Below are 22,581 nucleotides of genomic sequence, written 5' to 3'. Positions count from 1 at the left end.
CCAAATCCACATATCCATATCCATATCCATATCCACATCCACATCCACATCCACATCCACATCCACATCCAAATCCACATATCCATATCCACATATTCATATCCACATCCATATCCAAATCCAAATCCAAATCCAAATCCAAATCCAAATCCACATATCCATATCCATATCCATATCCATATCAACATCCACACCACACCACACCACACCCACATCCATATCTCTATCCACATCCGCATCCACATCGAAATCCACATATCCACATCCATATCTCTATCCACATCCAAATCCACATATCCATATCCACATCCACATCCACTGGAGATGGGGCGGTGCTGACCTCACCAGTCTGGGTTCTTTTATCTCTGCAGTAGAGGTCTACAAGGTGGTATCGGAGGGCACGGGAGCCGCCTGGAGGTACTCAAGGTTCTGCATGTGTGGGGGTGTTTTGGCTGACACGCTACTGCAACATGGTGTGAACCGGGGTGACCTAGGGGACCGGGGGCTGTGTTCCACCTCCACTTCTCAGTTCTGCTGCAGGTCTGGCTTGACTTAATATGTAAATATTTTACCAGGAGCAGCTTGGTGGTTTTAAACAGACAAAGCTGTCTCATCTCTCTTTGTGTTTCCAAACAGAATGTTAGCTTGTTTAACACCTTAAACTCCAGGCTTGAGGGGTTTGCTAAAACAAGACTAATCCAAAATAAATAGTTTTTTTCCCCTCTACATCTAAAAGAGGCCTCTGGTTTGAATGATCTTCTGTCTTTCTGGGGTTGGGTGGTTTCAAAAGGTTCCAATCCTCAGGTCACATGACATCAGTCAGCATTGAGCCCCCTCCCGATTCAAAGACGTTTACAGATTACAGAAATGCTAACTCAGTAGTAAGATGCCTAAGCAACAAACGTTATCCATCACTTGTAGCAGCTAGTGATGTGGAAAAAAGTCTGAAAAAGTGTTTGCACCCCTGGTATACATAAATACTCATATTTAGAAATATACTAAACTTTGTGTATACTAAACTAGACTTTGGGACTTTGTCACTTGAAAAATGAAGACAGTAATGGTAGAATATTGTTGCAAGGTTGTGTGACAGGAACGGCCATTTGCGGTTAGCCTTGACTGTATGTTCAGCTAAATAATGAGCAGCTTGAAACTGGAAGGGATTCTGCCTCCGCGTCTGCAGAAGACAGCCTGTCATAGATTCATTTGCTAATAAGTGTTCCCTTTGCCCAATTAGTATTGCATGTTTACAATCAACCTATAGTATCTTTGCACCACGAGGCCTCACATTTCTACTGCACGTGTGAAAGAGACGCAGTTGATGAGGCTGATTAGGCTGATGAAGCTGATGAGGTTGATGAAGCTGATGAAGCTGATGAGGTTGATGAGGCTGATGAGATTGATGAGGCTCACAAGGTTGATAAGGGGGATGAGGCTGATGAGGGCGATGAAGCTGATGAGGGGGATGAGGCTGATGATGTTGATGAGGCTGATGAGGGCGATGAAGCTGATGAGGGGGATGAGGCTGATGATGTTGATGAGGCTGATGAGGTTGATGAGGCTGATGAGGGGGATGAGGCAGATTAGGCTGATGAGGCTGATGAGGTTGATGAGGCTGATGAGGGGGATGAGGCAGATTAGGCTGACGAGGTTGATGAGGGGGATGAGGCTCATGAGGTTGATGAGGCTGATGAGGTTGATGAGGTTGATGAGGCTGATGAGGGGGGTGAGGCCGATTAGGCTGACGAGGCTGATGAGGCTGATGAGGGGGACGAGGCTGATGATGTTGATGAGGCTGATGAGGGGGATGAGGCAGATTAGGCTGATGAGGCTGATGAGGTTGATGATGTTGATGAGGCTGATGAGGTTGATGAGGCTGATGAGGGGGATGAGGCAGATTAGGCTGATGAGGCTGATGAGGTTGATGAGGCTGATGAGGGGGATGAGGCTGATGAGGGGGATGAGGCTGATGAGGTTGATGAGGTTGATGAGGCTGATTGGGGGGATGAGGCAGATTAGGCTGATGAGGCTGATGATGTTGATGAGGCTGATGAGGTTGATGAGGCTGATGAGGGGATGAGGCAGATTAGGCTGATGAGGGGGATGAGGCTGATGAGGTTGATGAGGTGGATGAGGGGGATGAGGCTGATGAGGTTGATGAGGCTGATGAGGTTGATGAGGTGGATGAGGCTGATGAAGCTGAGGAGGCGGATGAGGCTGATGAGGGGGATGAGGCTGATGAGGTTGATGAGGCTGATGAGGGGGATGAGGCTGATGAAGCTGATGAGGGGGATGAGGCTGATGAGGTTGATGAGGCGGATGAGGCTGATGAGGCTGAGGAGGCGGATGAGGCTGATGAGGGGGATGAGGCTGATGAAGCTGATGAGGGGGATGAGGCTGATGAGGTTGATGAGGCGGATGAGGCTGATGAGGCTGAGGAGGCGGATGAGGCTGATGAGGCTGATGAGGGGGATGAGGTTGATGAGGCTGATGAGGGGGATGAGGCTGATGAAGCTGATGAGGGGGATGAGGCTGATGTGGTGGATTAGGCTGATGAGGGGGATGAGGCAGATTAGGCTGACGATGCTGATGAGGCTGATGAGGGGGATGAGACAGCACTGCCCTGTTGTCTTGATTCCTGCATTGTCATTTTGAACTAGTTGAGCATTCCCGTTTCTTACCGGGAAAGGAACATGGCATCATCTGACTTTTAATGAGCATATTCCGCACTAAATAATGCAAATATGAAAACAAATGTGTCTGAAGTCTCTCACTGTATTGCACCACCTAGCTGGCTGTCAGTGTGAATGAATAGTTAGCATACTGCTGCAAATTAGTCACACTGAAGCCAACATCATCCAAGAGTCGAGAAAGACGTCTCCAAAGATGCCAAAGTCTGAGTCTGGTGTTAATGAAGGACTTTCCTTCTGACAAAGTACACATTTTTAAGTGGCTTTTATTGCGACCATTCCAAACGGTGCAAAACAACTACTGCAGGACCAGGCCACAGAAATAAATGTAAGGAATAAGGCGGGGTTAAAAGGTATGCAAGTATCCATGCATGCACTCCGACCTTGACGACAAGGTTAGAGTCTGCCCTGGAGATGTCTCACGTGGGACAATGTTTGGGCATCTTTGAAGGCGTGTTTTTCTCCAAAATTGTTGTCAAATTCCAAATGGTCTGCCCTCAGGCATTGAACAGTGACGTGTGGAGGCGTTCATGGGAGATGAGGCTCCTTTGATGGTTTTTTATGTTAATGCTGTTGCTCATTAAAACAAAAGAAAAAAGAGAGAAATCCACTTTTTGTTTTCAAATATGTAGTCCCATGTCTTAGTTTTGTCATGTCTTTCTTTGGGCTCTACTCTCTTATTTGTGTATGAGGTGCATGCCCCCCCCTTCCATCCTTCTCCAGGTTAGTTTGATGGAAACGCCAATCACCTATTTGAAAACTCACTTGTTTTTGTTTTTGTTTTTTTTAAATTAACTCATTCAAATTAACTCATTCTTTCGGTAAAGAATGTCAATATCTTTGTTGCATTTGACTTTGACTCAACTATAGATGGCGCTGTTGTTAGTGTGTTTCAGTTAAGGCCCAGTTGTGCTCTTCTGTTGTCCAATTGCAACAAGGTTAAACCTGACTAAGCACCACGTCCAGCCAGTGGCGGTAAAGAAGGAGGAGCCAATAACTTCAATTATCTCAGGACTCTTTGGTGACACGTGGTCGGATGGTTACTACACTCAGCCAATGAAAAATCACTGAAATAATCGGAAAAGGGGCATTAAAAAAAATTGCCCAAAAATGAACCAATGGAATGGGTGCATTTTTTCCTGAATTGATTACACCAGCTACCATGTCTTCCCATGATGCAATGCTGCACCAATTAATAGCGGAAGGTGACACAATGACCGCAATCAAGCCATTCATGTGTCACAGGGTGGCTTTGGTTTCCTGTTTCCACCGACACTTTAAAGGGCAAAGGTTCTACGGCCGGTAGTCCCATAAATGCACCATTAGCAGCACTAATTAGCCTGGTGTCTAGGGCTAGGGTTGCTTCCTGCATCGGCCTGGCGTGTCACCTGCAGCGGGGAGGCGGCCACACGGTCGATGCACACTGCTAGTTTTTGAGTGAGATTCATTGGGTGTATTGGGGGCATTTGATGCCACTCTGGGTTTGGACCCAGTCTCATTATGGCTTAGTGACTTTTAGAAGTGTGTGCACTTTAGTGGAAGACCAACAGCAGTTCTCCACAGCACCTATGCACTTTGACTGGTCTAATTGGGTGGTTATTGTTTCATTTAAAACGGGTTTGTGTTTGGGTTTGCTTTTTTTGGTTAATTTGCTGTTTTTTTCGTCTTTGATTTCATCCCCCACAAATTAGAGCCAAGTTGTGTTTCATGTTTTAATGGTGTCTAGTCTTTTAATAAGAAGCATATAATAAAAATCAAGCTTCAGATTTAGCAGTCTTACTAAACCAAAGCTGCTGTGATAGACCGGAGCATCCAGGAAGTGTCGGCCTAATTGTTAGTGGCGCCGCTTTGTCTGCTGAGCTCATGGAAGTGAAACACCAGCTTGGCTTTGGGTTCAAACACGACTCTAGGGGCAGAGACCTACCTGGTCAGGTCACAGGAGACTTAATGATGGGCATCAATATGCTGACCTACACAGTATGCTAAAAAGTATTACACAAGGACAACTGTCAAGTGCACGAGACGTCCACCACGGACTAACACTCTAAATTTGGACACGCAGAAAACATTTACCATAAATACTTTGAACCCTGCGTCTTACATAGCAGTGAGGCTAATTCATCTCCTAATTTAACCTTCTTTAATTCAGAACTACTGCTAATTATGTGTATATATGTATATATGTAGGGCGGCACGGTGGTCGAGTGGTTAGCACGCAGACCTCACAGCTAGGAGACCAGGGGCATGTTCTCCCCGTGCATGCGTGGGTTTTCTCCGGGTACTCCGGTTTCCTCCCACATTCCAAAAACATGCTAGGTTAATTGGATACTCCAAATTGTCCATAGGTATGAATGTGAGTGTGAATGGTTGTTTGTCTATATGTGCCCTGTGATTGGTTGGCGACCAGTCCAGGGTGTACCCCGCCTCTCGCCCAAAGACAGCTGGGATAGGCTCCAGCACCCCCGCGACCCTTGTGAGGAAAAGTGGTAGAAAATGAATGAATCAATTAATGTATATATATGTATGTGTGTGCATATATACATATATATATATATATATATATATATTTATATATGTGTGTGTATATATGTATATGTATATGTATATGTATATATATATATATGTATATATATGACTCATGGCATTGTCTTACAATTAACACTAAACTCATCACGCAGCCACTTAACAAGCAAATGATATACCCAACAACATAGACCAACATGTACCAATACAAGTTTCAAATGAAAAAAACAACTTTGAGCTCAAGAATACGCATGTAATTTCATATTTTTTCATAATTTCATATTTTCATATTTCATAGTATAATTGATCGAAAAAGGCATGCTATGGTGGGACAAAACTAACATTCTAATGTTCGCTGGCACGGTGGCCCCAGATCACTCGGCTACTGTGGTTTCTGTGGTCTAGCTATCAATTCTGATAATTCTACATTTGCCATATATAATTCATAAACCTTTCTATCCTTCTTAAAATTCTGCTGGCAAGAAAAAATGGAAGTGGCCACAGCAAAGTAAAATCCATTAGTCCAGTGATCCAAAAAACGTAATTCCAGCCCATCTTTGAGTGTCCACTCGTGCGTTTGCTCCTACAAGTAGAATAATTGGGCAATTCCCTGTGGGACACCTCTCACACTGGGTCAAGAAAATGAGTCTAGATGTGCTGTGACCTTCAGGTCATCAATCTCTCCATGTGTCCTTTCTCCATTACTCCTTCAAGTAAATGGAGAGATGACACCCGGCAGGGATTCCTTTATCACCCGCTTCCTCAGTCCACCCCGACTCCCTTTGTGTGCCTCGACCGCTTTTTCCTCACGAGGGTCGCGGGAGGTGCTGGAGCCTATCCCAGCTGTCTATGGGCGAGAGGCGGGGTACACCCTGGACTGGTCGCCAGCCAATCACAGGGCACATATATAGACAAACGAAATTTGTATCTCTTTTAAAGACGAACAAAATCATTTGTCCCTTGTCCATTTTAATGTCATAACTAGCTCTCTTCTTGTATTGCTATGAATATATTTTGTCCTCATCAGGACTCAAAAATAGCACTCTGTGTCAAGCACCAACTGAAGATAATAATAGCAAACAATTTGGGAATAGCCCTGATTTTTATGGAACCACAAAAAAGGGAGCACGGAGAGGGAGCTATTTGAGGATTTTTTTGGGCTATACGGGGGGGGGGGGCTTTCAATGGCTTGTCTCTTTTCAGGCTGGCGAGAGAAAACTCTCACTTTCAACACAGTCCTCGCTAGCTACACACAACAACGGTTCAAATGGAAGCCAGATTCAAGTCGGCAACATTTCTCTTTATTCCCCAGCTAATCACCTACAGAGTGACTGTATTCCTATTAAACCTCCCCTTTCAAGAAGTTTATCTCAGCCTGAAAACTCGGAAAGAAAGTAAGCTCAAAGCCGCTATAAATAATGCCTTTAAAAGATGGAATATATGGAAATAATCTAGTGGGTAAACGTGGGAACCCGATATGATGGTATTCTGATGTAAAATTTCCTGAAATGGTAAAAAAAAAAACAAACTAGGTTTCTCAATTTGTTCACTTCTGTACTTAATCCCTTGTTTATTGTGGTTGTTTGCTTGTTGGATTACATTTTAATACATTAAATATACATAAATATGTAGTAAACTATGTAGTAAACTATGTAGTAAACTAAACTTCAGAAAAGGAAACAGAATGGGGAAGAAGGGCAAAGAAATAAGCCAAAAACTTACCACTTCCACACAGAATGGGAGGAAAACTATTTTCCACTCATGTTGAACATGCCATGTCCGACTCCATGCATTGTAATGTAATGTTATGTCTCATCAATGTTTTGTGTCAGTGAAAAGTACATAGGACTAGTACAGGGGTCTCAAACATGTGGCCCATAGGCCAAATGTGGCCCGCAGGACACGAGTTTGAGGCCCCCGCCTTGATATGAAATTTTAATGTTAGTGCGGCCCGCGCAAGTTTGATATGGATGCTGTATGGTATCATGTACCCAGAAAAAATTATTACGTTTGATTAATGTTCATGTTAAAGGTTAAATAACTGTTAATAGTTATCCTCCCTATCCGTGTGGAAGTGGTAAGTTTTTGGCTATTTAAGTTTAAAGGAAATAACTTGGGGGCTACCGTTTAGGTCGCTAGCTCTCTAGTTTGCGAGTTAGCATGTGTCTCAAGACCCTGCAGTTGCGCAATATGTTGTAAATAAAAAGAGTATAAATGTGACTATAGTCGTGTTTTGTCATGTCTACAGGGCTCTAATAATGCTTTGTTCATTTTAATCTGAAAAAAATAATTTGTCTACCCACCAACTATATGTGGTTTCTTAAGTTTTTATTGTTTGCCGTTTTATTATTATTATTATATTTATTTATTACTGATTTTCTTTATTCTTGATTTGTTTATTTGTTTTTCATCTTATTTTGTGTAGAAAAATAAAAAGTAAGATATTTGAGAACAGTGGAATGTTTTATCAGAGCTTTTATTGTAGAAAATTGGAACCAAAGCAAAGTTTAAAAAAAAAATTTGTTTTTAATAAATCCGTTTTTTTTTGTTTTTTTTTGGAAAACCTGATGCGGCCCAGTCTCACCCAGACCCGAGCTCCAGTGGCCCCCAAGTAAATTGAGTTTGAGACCCCTGGACTAGTATTTCCGTACTTTGGACTAATAATGAGCCAGCTATGAATTAGTCATCATTCATTTAGCGGCAGTAGAAAGACTCATGTTCTCATGATTTCCCATTGGAATTCCAATGTAGCCTCCAGACCTTTATCAGAAAGCATCTGGACTTCTTCACAGCTTTTGTGGAGTCATTACCTGCGTAAGGTACATACTGTCTTTGTTAGAAACTAAATTATTCCTTCAGCGTAAATGGCATTTCAAGGAAATCCCTGCCCTTCTCCATGGAAAGATTTATTTATCCTCATGAAAATCTTTCTCAACAAGGGACCTTTGGTAATGAACCTCGTTAATACCATGGTTAAAATACAGTTTGTCCCTTTGCCAGTTTGTCACTTGTAGTAGTGGTCGGCAGGCAGGAGGGCTGAGGTCATTTATTTCTTGCTTAGGATGAGAGATGGTCCACGGCTGCCAGGGAAAGGGTGAGTAATTCCACTACACTGCTTTATCTTCGTTTAATTATGTCTTTGTGTTTGGGCCTCTGGAGCCAGAAACTCCAATTTACTGAATACGATCAGACCATCAACTGTCACGATCGTGCATAGTTGGCTTTGTGGTTCGACCCCAGGATGCAGAGAACAGGACCAAATATTAGGTAAAAATATTAATTTTTGTGGAATAATTGCAGCAGCATGATAAAGCAGACTGACAAATTATAATGATCCCACAACGGGTGAAGCACACACCTGCACTAAATACACACATGAGAACAGTACAGCAAAGGAAGATGAGGCAAAACAGGAAGTTAAATACAAAATAAGAGCATATAAAACAAAAACTAAAGCCCAGAGAGGTAACATAAACAAACTGTAACGTGGCTTGGTTTAGCCCAGGGGTCTCAAACTCAATTTACTTGGGGGCCACTGGAGCTAGGGTCTGGGTGAGACTGGGCCACATCAGGTTTTCCAAAAAAAAAAACTAAAACCAAAAAACGCATTTATTAAAACCAAAAAAATTAAAAAAAACTTTGCTTTGGTTCCAATTTTCTACAATAAAAGCTCTGATAAAACATTCCACTGTTCTCAAATATCTTAATTTTTATTTTTCTACACAAAATAAGATGAAAAATAAATAAACAAATCAAGAATAAAGAAAATCAATCAATCAGTAATAAATAAATAAATATAATAATAATAATAAAACGGCAAATAATAAAAACTTAAGAAACCACATATAGTTGGTGGGTAGACAAATTATTTTTTTCAGATTAAAATGAACAAAGCATTATTAGAGCCCTGTAGACATGACAAAACACGACTATAGTCACATTTATACTCTTTTTATTTACAACATATTGCGCAACTGCAGGGTCTTGAGACACATGCTAACCCGCAAACTAGAGAGCTAGCGACCTAAACGGTAGCCTTCAAGTTATTTCCTTTAAACTTAAATAGCCAAAAACTTACCACTTCCACACAGATAGGGAGGATAACTACTAACAGTTATTTAACCTTTAACATGAACATTAATCAAACGTAATAATTTTTTCTGGGTACATGATACCATACAGCATCCATATCAAACTTGCGCGGGGCCGCACTAACATTAAACTTTCATATCAAGGCGGGGGCCTCAAACTAGTGTCCTGCGGGCCACATTTAGCCCACGGGCCGCGTGTTTGAGACCCCTGGTTTAGCCAAATCACAAAATAACATCCTGGATGAGTTCAAGTAAACTGGTTTTCAATTGCTAGTTTGGGGAAAAGACATTTTGGAAAGGCTCCGCTTTTCCCGGTACTCTGACAACATTAGTGTCCAACCTTCTGTGCTTCTGCTATTTAGGCCCAGTCTGAACAGACAAGGACAAAGCAGTTACCCACCGGGCGACTCAACCTGCTCACATTTCCACCATCATCTCCATTACCGCCCTCCTGCAGGTAATTGACTCCCAGCAGTCACATTTGCCTCACTTTTAACACTTCCATAGCTTCATTCCGAGAAAGGAGCGAAGGGGCCTTTGAAGTGGCTGCCCACTTGCTTATAAAAGGCCTCGGCATCCACACGCTGATTGGGAATCAGGCTGTGTCAGAGTCGGACTGGCAGGTAGAGGCAGGAGTTGCATCAGGATCTGCCTTTATCAACAGGTCTTCTTCAAAGGGAAGATGGGCTTTTGTGATAATGAGAGGGTAGCTCGAAAGGGGGGGGGGGGTTGGGTTGTTGTAGAGCATTGTAATTGTGACGGGAGCAGCTGCCTTCTCTCCCGAGGTTCCAGGACTCTGCTGTTGTCGGTGACAACATCCAGCAGATGGTAATTAATCGAACAATTCTCTCTGTCGAAGGTGATACAAAGAGTCGGAAGACAGAGAACAAGGGGAAAAGAGACAGCAGACATCCTTGGAGGGAGGAGAGACCAGGTACTCTGAGCAAGGTGCATACTGTATTTGTCTTCATGGTATATTTGTACATACTGTATAGATCAGGGGTCTCAAACTCAATTTACCTGGGGGCCACTGGAGCTAGGGTCTGGGTGAGACTGGGCCACATCAGGTTTTCAAAAAAAAAAAAACGCATTTATTAAAAACAGAAAAATATACAAACTTTTTCAGTGCTTTGGTTCCGATTTTCTAGGGTCTTGAGACACATGCTAACTCGCAAACTAGAGAGCTAGCGACCTAAACGGTAGCCTTCAAGTTATTTCCTTTAAACTTAAATAGCCAAAAACTTACCACTTCCACACGGATAGGGAGGATAACTATTAACAGTTATTTAACCTTTAACATGAACATTAATCAAACGTAATAATTTTTTCTGGGTACAAGATACCATACAGCATCCATATCAAACTTGAGCGGGCCGCACTAACATTAAACTTTCATATCAAGGCGGGGGCCTCAAACTAGTGTCCTGTGGGCCACATTTGGCATGTTTGAGACTCATCAAATCACGAAATTGATAAAACACTGCTTAAACGATCAAAACGTTGTCTCAAGCCATGATGCCTGGTTGGATGTTAAGTTTAATGAAATACTTTGGAAAGAATGGGCGGGCCGTATTTAAACACTTGGCGAGCCGGATGTGGCCCTCGGGCCGTAGTTTGCCCACCCTTGGTCAACATGGACGATCTTGGTATCAAAGTTAGCAGGTGACTTTAGTTGTTTATAGGTGTGAATATTTGGTTATCTATGCTATTGGGTAAGTGGACATGCTTGGTGGTCTGAGGCCCCTTGACTTGGCGATGCGTCATCAAACATGTGATGACATAAGAGTGCCGACTCGTTCCTTTTATAGTCATTGACTTTTTGCTGTCTCATGGGACTTTGTCACGCTTTACAAAGCTGTAGTGTAGCCAAAGTCCTCCTTCAAATGTGCGATAAGGTTTGTCGTATTTAACTTTTGTGCCACCACTGGAAACCCGTGCATGACAAGTTGTGCACTTCGCTGCATCGTCTATTTTGGAACCAAAAAATACTTCCATGTTGCAGACATCACTCCCGGTCCTTGCTAAACACCGTCTGCCTAACTGGCCCCCAGAGACTAAAGGCCACTGGGACAAAGATGTGTTGTTGCAAACGTTACCATCACCTTCCTGCGTCGGACCATCTGTACTATCAAGACTCAGCAGGAGGATGGTGAAATGAGGTCAGCTTTTGATGCTGGCGAGCTGCGGGCAGATGAGGCGCCATGCAGGGACTGGGAGATCACATCAGAGGCAGTCAACCAAAATAGCCAAATATTGTTACGCCGGTGTGTGTGTGTGTGTGTGTGTGTGTGTGTGTGGCGTAGTCCGGCAACAGAGAATTTCCTACAAGCTTTAACTCCTTTTGACCCCAATTTGTTACTGATGTCTTCTATTGGGGAGCAATTTAAGACCTTGAAATGTTTTTGTAGCCTACCTACGAAAATGGATGGATGGAACCCAGGATTGTCTATCACCCCAAAACAGCTGGGATAGGCTCCAGCATACCTCTCCCACCTTAATCAGGATAAGTGGCATAGAAGATGGACGGATGGAACCCAGGATTGTCTATCACCCCAAAACAGCTGGGATAGGCTCCAGCATACATCCGCCACCTTAGTCAGGATAAGTGGCATAGAAGATGGATGGATGGAACCCAGGATTGTCTCTCACACGAAGACAGCTGGGATAGGCTCCAGCATACCTCCGCCACCTTAGTGAGGATAAGCAGCATCAAAAATGGATGGACAGAACCCAGGATTGTCTCTTACCCCAAGACAGCTGGGATAGGCCCCAGCATACCTCCGCCACCTTAGTGAGGATAAGCAACATAAAAGATGGATGGATGGAACCCAGGATTGTCTCTCACATGAAGTCAGCTGGGATAGGCTCCAGCATGCCTCCTCCACTTTAGTGAGGATAATTGGCATAGAAGATGGATGGATGGAACCCAGGATTGTCTCTCACCCCGACAGCTGGGATAGGCTCTAGCATGCCTCCTCCACTTTAGTCAGGATAAGTGGCATAGAAGATGGACGGATGGAACCCAGGATTGTCTCTCACACGAAGACAGCTGGGATAGGCTCCAGCATGCCTCCTCCACTTTAGTGAGGATAAGTGGCATAGAAGATGGACGGATGGAACCCAGGATTGTCTCTCACACGAAGACAGCTGGGATAGGCTCCAGCATACCTCTCCCACCTTAATCAGGATAAGTAGCATAGAAGATGGACGGATGGAACCCAGGAGTTTCTCTCACACGAAGACAGCTGGGATAGGCTCCAGCATGCCTCCTCCACTTTAGTGAGGATAAGTGGCATAGAAGATGGATGGATGGAACCCAGGATTGTCTCTCACCCCAAGACAGCTGGGATAGGCTCCATCATACCTCCGCAACCTTAGTGAGGATAAGCAGCATAGAAGATGGATGGATGGAACCCAGGATTGTCTCTCACATGAAGTCAGCTGGGATAGGCTCCAGCATGCCTCCTCCACTTTAGTGAGGATAATTGGCATAGAAGATGGATGGATGGAACCCAGGATTGTCTCTCACATGAAGACAGCTGGGATAGGCTCCAGCATGCCTCCTCCACTTTAGTGAGGATAAGTGGCATAGAAGATGGATGGATGGAACCCAGGATTGTCTCTCACCCCGACAGCTGGGATAGGCTCTAGCATGCCTCCTCCACTTTAGTGAGGATAAGTGGCATAGAAGATGGATGGATGGAACCCAGGATTGTCTCTCACATGAAGTCAGCTGGGATAGGCTCCAGCATGCCTCCTCCACTTTAGTGAGGATAAGTGGCATAAAAGATGGACGGATGGAACCCAGGATTGTGTCTCACACGAAGACAGCTGGGATAGGCTCCAGCATACCTCTCCCACCTTAATCAGGATAAGTGGCATAGAAGATGGACGGATGGAACCCAGGAGTTTCTCTCACACGAAGACAGCTGGGATAGGCTCCAGCATGCCTCCTCCACTTTAGTGAGGATAAGTGGCATAGAAGATGGATGGATGGAACCCAGGATTGTCTCTCACCCCAAGACAGCTGGGATAGGCTCCAGCATACCTCCATCACCTTAGTGAGGATAAGCAGCATCGAAAATGGATGGATGGAACCCAGGATTGTCTCTCACCTCAAAACAGCTGGGATAGGCTCCAGCATACCTCCACCACCTTAATGAGGATAAGCGGCATAGAAGATGAATGGAACCCAGGATTGTCTCTTACACCAAAACAGCTGGGATAGGCTCCATCATACCTCCGCCACCTTAGTGAGGATAAGTGGCATAGAAGATGGATGGATGGAACCCAGGATTGAGTGCACTGCAGGATGTCAAAGTGAAGTGTATCTTACTGATCTTACATACGTATGTATCATGTACTGTATATTTCTCTAATAAGATACAAACTGTGATAAAAAATGAGGAAATGAGTCTGCTTCACTTTGACCTTAGCAAGCAGCAAACGAGAGACTCTGTTGATGAAGTCATGTTTAGTTTCCTCGGGTTCTTGGCTTCCTCCTTCCCCAGGAAAGTGACAGCTTTATTAGTCTTAGGCAGATTTATTAGGAGATGCTCATTTTTTTTAAAAGACAGGACCTTTGTTTTTGTTTTTTTTCCTTTGTTGTATTGGCCTGCCTTTCTCCTAATGTCTTTATCATATTTATTTCTGCAAAGGGTTGATGGCAGGAATAAATCCTTGTTTCCCCTGACCTGAAAGCCAAGCACATACTCCATCAAAGTTATTACTTTTACAGAGAGTCTTGAACTTAACATCTGTTCCAGCGTTCTAATATAACCTAGGATGCCAAAAGCTGTTTTCACCAGGCGGGACACTTCAATTTAGCTCAGAATGCTAAGGTTCGGAAAGCTTCACGTAGGGTGTGTAGATGAGTGGTCCATTGAAAACGATGAGGCCAGGACGTTTTCATCACAAAAATAATAATAAAGCAAAATAATAAAAAAATTAAATTAAATTAAATTAAATTAAATTAAATTAAATTAAATTAAATTAAATTAAATTAAATTAAATTAAATTAAGCAGAACCGCGACCCTCGTGAGGAAAAAGCGGTAGAAAATGAATGAATGAATGAATGGGCAAACAGGATATTTGGTCACCTACATTAAATGGCAAATTTTATTATTTTATTTTTGTTCATGAACTTGAGTATTGTTGGGGCCATGCCAAGCTAAAACTCATTTTTGAACCCCCGTCCTACCACACGTGTAAAAAATTGATGACCCCCCCCTCCTAAGGATCGACTAAGGATCGACTGATGCATCGGCCGGCCGATATATCAGTGTATTTTTCCTGCCTCATGATTTACAGACAGGCATCCGCCGGGCAGCTTTGTGTTACCGGAGGACCCTGCAACACACTCAGTCGCGGTACCCCTCCCACACTGCAACAAGTGGTGAATCCCAACAAGGGTACGTGTTTAACTTTTAATTAGCCTCTAACAGTTAAACTTAGTTGAAATATTGTTACCTGCTTTGAAATAGGAAACACGAACGCCAAGTGTATAAAATATAAGTGCTTGAAAATATAGTTTAGTTTGTGGGTGCGAAAACCAGGAATGCTAATGAATTCTTCATCTTTAAAAGTGCCTACCGTTGGAATTAGGGAGCTGTTGATGGCTAATATGCTAATATGTACAGCTGTTATCAACACCGCTTTAATGGCAACGTTGGCAATTAAGTCTCATGGTGTTTGGAGGAGTTTCATTCAGAAAACGCCGGGCTTAAATGAGGTTAAATGCGTGTCGTGTTATATATATGTGTGTGTGTGTGTGTGTGTGTGCTCTCTCCGAGCATGCGCACACACGCACAGGCGCTTACAAGAGGTCTCGTGCACAACACCAACTTTAATGATGAGAGAAATGTTTTATATATCGTACTAAATTGTGTCAGTGTGATGTATTTGTGTGTGTGTGTGTTGGGGGGGGGGGGGGGGGTGCGGGAGCAGTCATGGATAATCATTGCTAGATAAAACTTCAACTATGACAGAAATGTTGCACATGGTTGAATATTTATTCCTTTTAAAGTTGATAATGCTGTTTAAATGTGTGTTTAAGAAAGCTGAATCCTACTGTGTTTGGTGTTTACATTTAAATAAATATTTGTTTAAACTTGATACCTGGAATATTTGTTATCATTGTCATTTTTTCATGTAAATTGAGGCGACAAAAGCAGTATCGGCCACAAATATCGGCCCAAGCAAAATCTAAGGGTGATAAAAAAAACCCATATCGGTCAACCCCTAGTCAGGACTTGGACCAGGTCACCAAAGTCTTCATTTGACTTTTTGTTCAGCAGTGGTTTTGATCTTGGAACTCGACCATGCAGGCTGTTTTTGCCCAGTGGACTCATGAACACTGACCTTAAGGCCTGCAGTTCTTTGGATGTTCTTGTGGGGTCTTTTGTGACCTCTTGGATGAGTTGTCGCTGTACTCTTGGGGTCTTTTTGGTTGGCTGGCTACTCATGGGAAGGTTCACCACTGGTCCATGTTTTCGCCATTTGTAGATATTGGCTCTCGCTGTGGTTTGCTGGAGTCCCAAAGCTTTAGAAATAACTTTATCACCTTTTGATAGATCTCAATTCATCTCCGTTTTCATGGGTTTGTTATTTTCATTCATTCATTAATTTTCTACCGCTTATCCTCACGAGGGTCGCAGGGTGCTGGAGCCTATCCCAGCTGTCTTCGGGCGAGAGGCGGGGTTTTTCCTCCCTTAATAATAAAAGGTTTTGTTAAAAAACCCCTCTTGTTTTCACTTGTATTGTCATTGACTAATATTAAATTATTTTGAAGATCTGAAACGTGAGGGCGGCACGGTGCTCTAGTGGTTAGCGCGCAGACCTCACAGCTAGGAGACCATAGTTCAATTCCACCCTCGGCCATCTCTGTGTGGAGTTTGCATGTTCTCCCCGTGCATGCGTGGTTTTCTCCGGGTACTCCGGTTTCCTCCCACATTCCAAAAACATGCTAGGTTAATTGGCCACTCCAAATTGTCCATAGGTATGAATGTGAGTGTGAATGGTTGTTTGTCTATATGTGCCCTATGATTGGCTGGCGACCAGTCCAGGGTGTACCCCGCCTCTCGCCCGAAGACCCTCGTGAGGAAAAAGCGGTAGAAAATGAATGAATCTGAAACGTGAAAACATGCCAAAAAAAAGTAATGACTGACTTTTCCACACGACTGAATATGCACTTAGTATGTAGTCTGACAATACACACAAGCGTTGATAAAAGCTGCAAAAGTGGCATTACCCCATTCTTAATGATGGTGTCTCTCTTTGCCATGCATGCCTCAGAAGTTCACCTGACAGGGTACTGATGAAAGGCAGAGGAGGCAGGCAGGGGTTGTGGATGCAAAGCAGTAATGCAAACTAGTTGAAAGGCATGGAAGAATAATGAATTAGAATGAACAGAAAAGGGAGAAGACAAGAAGATATATTCTACAAAAGGCACGGATGGGGAATGTGTACAAACAAGCTTCAGATGTGACTTAGCATGCTTTAGTCATCCATCCGTGCTTATTCTCACTGTATGGTAGGATTTTTAATGACGAGGCTTGGTATTTGAATCGAGATGAAGATGACAGCTCTGCATTAGTAAGGTGGAAGAATGTGACAATGCTATGACAGCAGTCTTCCTTTTCCACACACACACACACACACACACACACACACACACACACACACACTACTCAGGTGTTCCAACTTTCTCAAACTGTCTATGCACTAACATACAGGAACGATGCCAACACCCCCCTGCCCCCCACCTGTGTGTGTTCACCTACCATACCTACATAAGTTGACATATGAGACCCCCGCAGAGTTCCTGCAGCCACCAACTGTGACACGCCGTCAGCACCACGGACAGCTCACCAGGATAAGTTTGTTCCGTCAATATGAGTTTTACCGTTATTATTTCAGACAATATTTTGATAAAGTTCCCGACACTAAATGTTAAATAGATTATTTTAAAACATGTCTAATTCCCGGGTGGCATGGCGGTAGAGTGGTTAGCGCGAAGACCTCACAGCTAGGAGGCCAGGGTTCAATTCCGTCTTCGGTCATCTCTGTGTGGAGTTTGCATGTTCTCCCCGTAGATATTGGCTCTCGCTGTGGTTTGCTGGTGTCCCAAAGCTTTAGAAATGACTTTATAACCTTTTGATAGATCTCAATTCATCTCCGTTTTAATGGGTTTGTTATTTTCATTCATTCATTCATTTTCTACCGCTTATCCTCACGAGGGTCGCGGGGGTGCTGGAGCCTATCCCAGCTGTCTGCGTGGGTTTTCTCCGGGTACTCCGGTTTCCTCCCACATTCCAAAAACATGCTAGGTTAATTGGTGACTCCAGATTGTCCATAGGTATGAATGTGAGTGTGAATGGTTGTTTGTCTACTATATGTGCCCTGTGATTGGCTGGCCACCAGTCCAGGGTGTACCCCGCCTCTTGCCTGAAGACAGCTGGGATAGGCTCCAGCACCCCCCGCGACCCTCGTGAGGAAAAAGTGGTAGTCTTACATTGTACCTAAGTGCCTGGCAGTATATGTAAGTTCCATATTCTTAATGCGGCATTAATGGTTCCAGCTCGTACTTCAACAACGTCAGCTCACCGCTTTTGTCTGATCTACTTGTCTTTGCCTATTCATGTCAAGGCTGTCCAGGGCAGCCACTGCGCACACACACACAAACACACACACACACACACGCTCCCCCATACATAGTGGCAAGTTATTGTATCTGAGGTCTTGTAGGGCTCCAAGCAACCCCACCCCAAACCTCATTAATGGAAGCTGCATCTGCAACATTTGCTGCCTCCGCAACAACTTGTAAACACATTAAAAATTAAATTGTACCTACAGGCTTTGAAGCCACATGTGCATTTTAATTCTAGCTGCTCTCAAACACCATCTAAAAATGGCTCCGGAACAAATATTTGAATAATTTCAATTGCGTTATATAAATGTAGAAAAGAGCATGTGGTTTCAGCAAAGTGTCTTTTTTTTGTCTTATGAGGAAAACGTTGTACTTAGAAGAAAAATGAGTGAAAAATAAGTGTCGGTTAAAACAATGATGCATTAACATTCCTCTTTGGGATTGAATGATGGCTTTCACTGTTGGAAAAATGGAGGTGCTGAGCATAAAACCTGAAAGGCAAATGTCATCTCTTTGTAAGCGGCAAAAAGTCTGTTTGAAGTACATGTTGAATAGTTGGCACCGGATGATCTGATGCACAAGATTGGCTCCCCGAGAACCAGACAAGACTTTAAACATAAATCTTATGAATAGTACAATGAAAAAATATGATTATAATTTCAAGTTTGTTCGTCCATCCAACCATTATCCGGGTCCACGCTGCAGGGGAAGCCCAGACTTCCAAGTCTCCAGTCACCTTTGTCCTTCATCCATGTCAGCTGTGAGACTTTCATCCCTGTAGGGCCATATGTGGCCCGCAGGACACTAGTTTGAGCCCCCCGCCTTGATATGAAAGTTTAATGTTAGTGCGGCCCGCGCAAGTTTGATATGGATGCTGTATGGTATCATGTACCTAGAAAAAATTATTACGTTTGATTAATGTTCATGTTAAAGGTTAAATAACTGTTAATAGTTATCCTCCCTATCCGTGTGGAAGTGGTAAGTTTTGGGCTATTTAAGTTTAAAGGAAACAACTTGAAGGCTACCGTTTAGGTCGCTAGCTCTCTAGTTTGCGAGTTAGCATGTGTCTCAAGACCCTGCAGTTGCGCAATATGTTGTAAATAAAAAAAGTATAAATGACTATAGTTGTGTTTTGTCATGTCTACAGGGCTCTAATAATGCTTTGTTCATTTTAATCTGAAAAAAATAATTTGTCTACCCACCAACTGTATGTGGTTTCTTAAGTTTTTATTATTTGCCGTTTTATTATTATTATTATTATATTTATTTATTACTGATTGATTGATTTTCTTTATTCTTGATTTGTTTATTTATTTTTGCCCAATTTTCTCCCATTTCTTTTTGAGATATACTTTGCTGGAACTTTGCTTTTTACCATGTTTGCCAAGAACACAATATTCCGTGTGCCCGTGTGAATCAGTCCAAGTCATGAACAATGGTACGGAGAGGGACACCATTTGGAAAAAGGCCTGGGATTGAAGGAGTTGGTTTGTGTGTGTGTGTGTGTGTGTGTGTGTGTCCCAGAGAGGAGACGGTAGCAGGGGCGACATCTGCTGGGACACGAATGTAGAGACCCAATTGGCCATCTCTGCCTCTTCTGAAGAGCTATTAACTTTCTGGATGTGGTGAAGAGGATATTGTTATGAAAAGTAATCTCATTAATCATGTCAGTCCAGCCGCTTACTTAAAAGCAACAATGATGGGATGCTTAGCAGGGTTTGCATCCGCAGGCGATGTTTATTTTGATCATCTTGTTAGTGAAGAAGCAAAGCAAGGAAAAGGAAAAGCAGCTCAGAGTTTTAAATGCTCATTAGGAGACATCAAGTGGCTCATGGCGACACTGTTGGATTAACCCTGCATCTCTTGGTTTGACTACGCTTTATCAATACGCTGTAAACTATCACGGCTTTCCAGAAATATATGAATGAATGATGCTGTTTTATTATTGAATATGGCCGATTTAGGGAAAAAAATGCACATTTAATCATCATTTAAACAAACTGCAAGTCTACTAGTTATGTTATGTTGTTTAGTTATCCGAATAACTGTTCATGTTACCTTAGCATCCCACGGGTGCTGGAGCCTATCCCAGCTGTCTTCGGGCGAGAGGCGGGGTACACCCTAGACTGGTGGCCAGCCAATCACAGGGCACATATAGACAAACAACCATTCACACTCACATTCATACCTATGGACAATTTGGATTCGCCAATTAACCTAGCATGTTTTTGGAATGTGGGAGGAAACCGGAGTACCCGGAGAAAACCCACGCATTAGGGTGCATCAAAAAACACAATTATTGAATTTTGATATGGCTGGGTACTAAAAGTGTTCCAATATATGTAGAAACAACACATACAAAATATTTTTCCAATACATGATTATTTAGGGGTGCCACCATACATCTGTTTTTGTGGAATAAAGTGGTGAACAGTTCAATGGTCGCCATGGAGATTTGAGGTCAGCAAAGACTGCAGCTCAAGAACTCTAAGGTGATATTTATGTTTTTGTTGGTATTTATACTCCTATTACATATTACTAGCAAATTTGCGGTTTTGGCTTTGTAATTTGAATGATTTGTAGTCATATTTATAGGTATTTAGTGCTCTACTGTAGCTAACATTAGCTAGCTACAGTTTGCTAATGACAGTTAGCTAATAGCTGAGCAAGCATAACATCAACAACAGTAATATAGAGTAGACAGTATTACTGATGCCTCATATTTATTGAGAGTAGTACTGTAGTACTACATAATGTGATATACACTTGTCCATTTATTATTTTAGGCACACAACAACTAGTTCCTTTCAGACTAGCAGTCGCAGCTTGGTCTTTGGTCTGGGCCCCCTTTGATAACCCTATAGAAAATGATGCTGTATAGAAGTTCATTGTACTCAACATTTCCACGTCAACTTTTTGGCAATTAGACTAGAAATTGCACATTTTCTGAAATTTTACGAAAGTTTATGTGTGAGGTGGCACCCCTAAATCTCAATGGATTTCCTCAAAACTTTGCAAAAGACATTTTTATGTTCATTAGAAAAAAATGAAATGCCAGCCAAATTGATATTATGAATTTGAAATTTTCCTATTCAAATTTGATGCACCCTACCACGCATGCACGGGGAGAACATGCAAACTCCACACAGAGATAGCCGAGGTTGGGATTGAACTCGGGTCTCCTAGCTGTGAGGTCTGCGCGCTAACCACTCAGGTTATAGCCCAGTGCGGCTTTCTTCATTGTGCATTTTTGTCTGCTGTGACTTATAGTCGGTAAAATCGGGTAAATGTCTAAGGAATATTATGTCGGAAAGGGATAGTATCCGAGATTAAGTCCGATTGTTTCCAATTGCAAAGCTCCTACAGTGAATGTGCTGGTCTTACATCAGACTGGCAGATTTCAATCTGACAGACAGGATTCGGCAGTAAGAGGAAATATGCCTCAGGTGTGAGGTGTGTCAGGCAGGTTAAAGCTCTTAACCCTGGTCTCTGGGGCATTACCGTCTCCTAAATCCACCCACAACCCCCGAGCCACCCTCCCGTGCTCACAGCCCGTATCGTCTTTTACTCCCTTGAGCAACAACATAGCTACTGGGAACAGAGATAACAAGGCTTGTGTGGCATCATCTTGTTCATCATCATCATCATCGTTTTCTATGTCGCTCCCAATCCTCACGACACACACTCGTTCATACACACACATATACCCGTGGCCCCAGCATGGGCTAATTAATGGTGCATTTATGCTTTGTGATATAAGATAATCGGGCTCTAATTAGCTGGAAAGGGGGCCCAGAGGTCTGATTTATGACCAGTTGGGATGATCGCTACGGGGCGATTTTGGTTTTTCCGTCTCCTGCACACGCCAGCCTTTACAACGTGATGAGGACAGTGGTAAGAACCCATTTCAAAAATGTTATAGAAATTATTTCAATAAAGTTATTCATTCATTTTTTACCGCTTTTACCTCACAAGGGTCGCGGGGGTTGCTGGAGCTTAGCCCAGCTGTCTTTGGGCGAGAGGCGGGGTACACCCTGGACTGGTCGCCAGCCAATCACAGGGCACATATAGACAAACAACCATTCACACTCACATTCATACCTATGGACAATTTGGAGTCGCCAATTAACCTAGCGGATGCGCAGGGAGAACAAGCAAACTCCACACACAGATGGCCGAGGGTGGAATTGAACCCTGGTCTCCTAGCTGTGAGGTCTACGCGCTAACCACTCGGCCGCCGTGCCGCCCTCAATAAAGTTATGCTTTAAAAAAATCTACCATTCAATACAAAATATGTAGAATATTAGACAATATATGATGGTCCTTCTTCTGTGGTTGAACTTTTCACCTCTCCTCCAAGAGGCCAAGGACCTCCTGGCTCATCTGCTACCGTGTTTATCGCTTCAAATAAATGAGTGACAGTGATGGAAAATGACTTTTTCATGTTAATATTTGTCATAGCTTTTTCCTACATTGTAGTTTGAGATGCATTTTTGGCTTCCTTGTGATTTCAGGTTGGCTTGTGGTCCTTGCCTCGTTTTTTGTTACTGTATTTACTGAAGCATTCCCATACGTAGGAATCTCATTTCTCCCATTTTTTTTTTACTGCTGTCTGGTCTCGGGTGCTCC

The 22,581-nt window shown here is 43.1% G+C and overlaps 1 protein-coding gene across 9 annotated transcripts in view; it reads left to right on the top strand.

Annotated features, from left to right (window-relative positions):
* Nucleotides 1–22,581, top strand: part of rbfox3a (RNA binding fox-1 homolog 3a) — a 335,564-nt gene that overhangs the window by 7,056 nt on the left and 305,927 nt on the right. For 4 of the 9 annotated variants that reach the window (XM_078788898.1, XM_078788900.1, XM_078788899.1 and 1 more), the window contains exon 2: nt 9,667–9,761. The exons of 1 other annotated variant lie outside the window; for it this stretch is intronic. The gene's annotated coding sequence lies outside the window, so the exon portion shown is untranslated. Of the gene's footprint in view, nt 1–9,666; nt 9,762–10,163; nt 10,253–22,581 lie in introns of all 9 variants that reach the window. 4 more of the 9 variants (XM_078788901.1, XM_058062406.2, XM_078788895.1 and 1 more) reach the window with 3 other exon arrangements.

Source organism: Doryrhamphus excisus, linkage group LG2 (assembly GCF_037039965.1).
Source record: "Doryrhamphus excisus strain RoL-2023G ecotype Guam linkage group LG2, RoL_Dexc_Guam_v1.1, whole genome shotgun sequence".
NCBI classification, from domain to species: domain Eukaryota; kingdom Metazoa; phylum Chordata; class Actinopteri; order Syngnathiformes; family Syngnathidae; genus Doryrhamphus; species Doryrhamphus excisus.
This window is presented reverse-complemented; position numbering and strand designations above follow the sequence as displayed.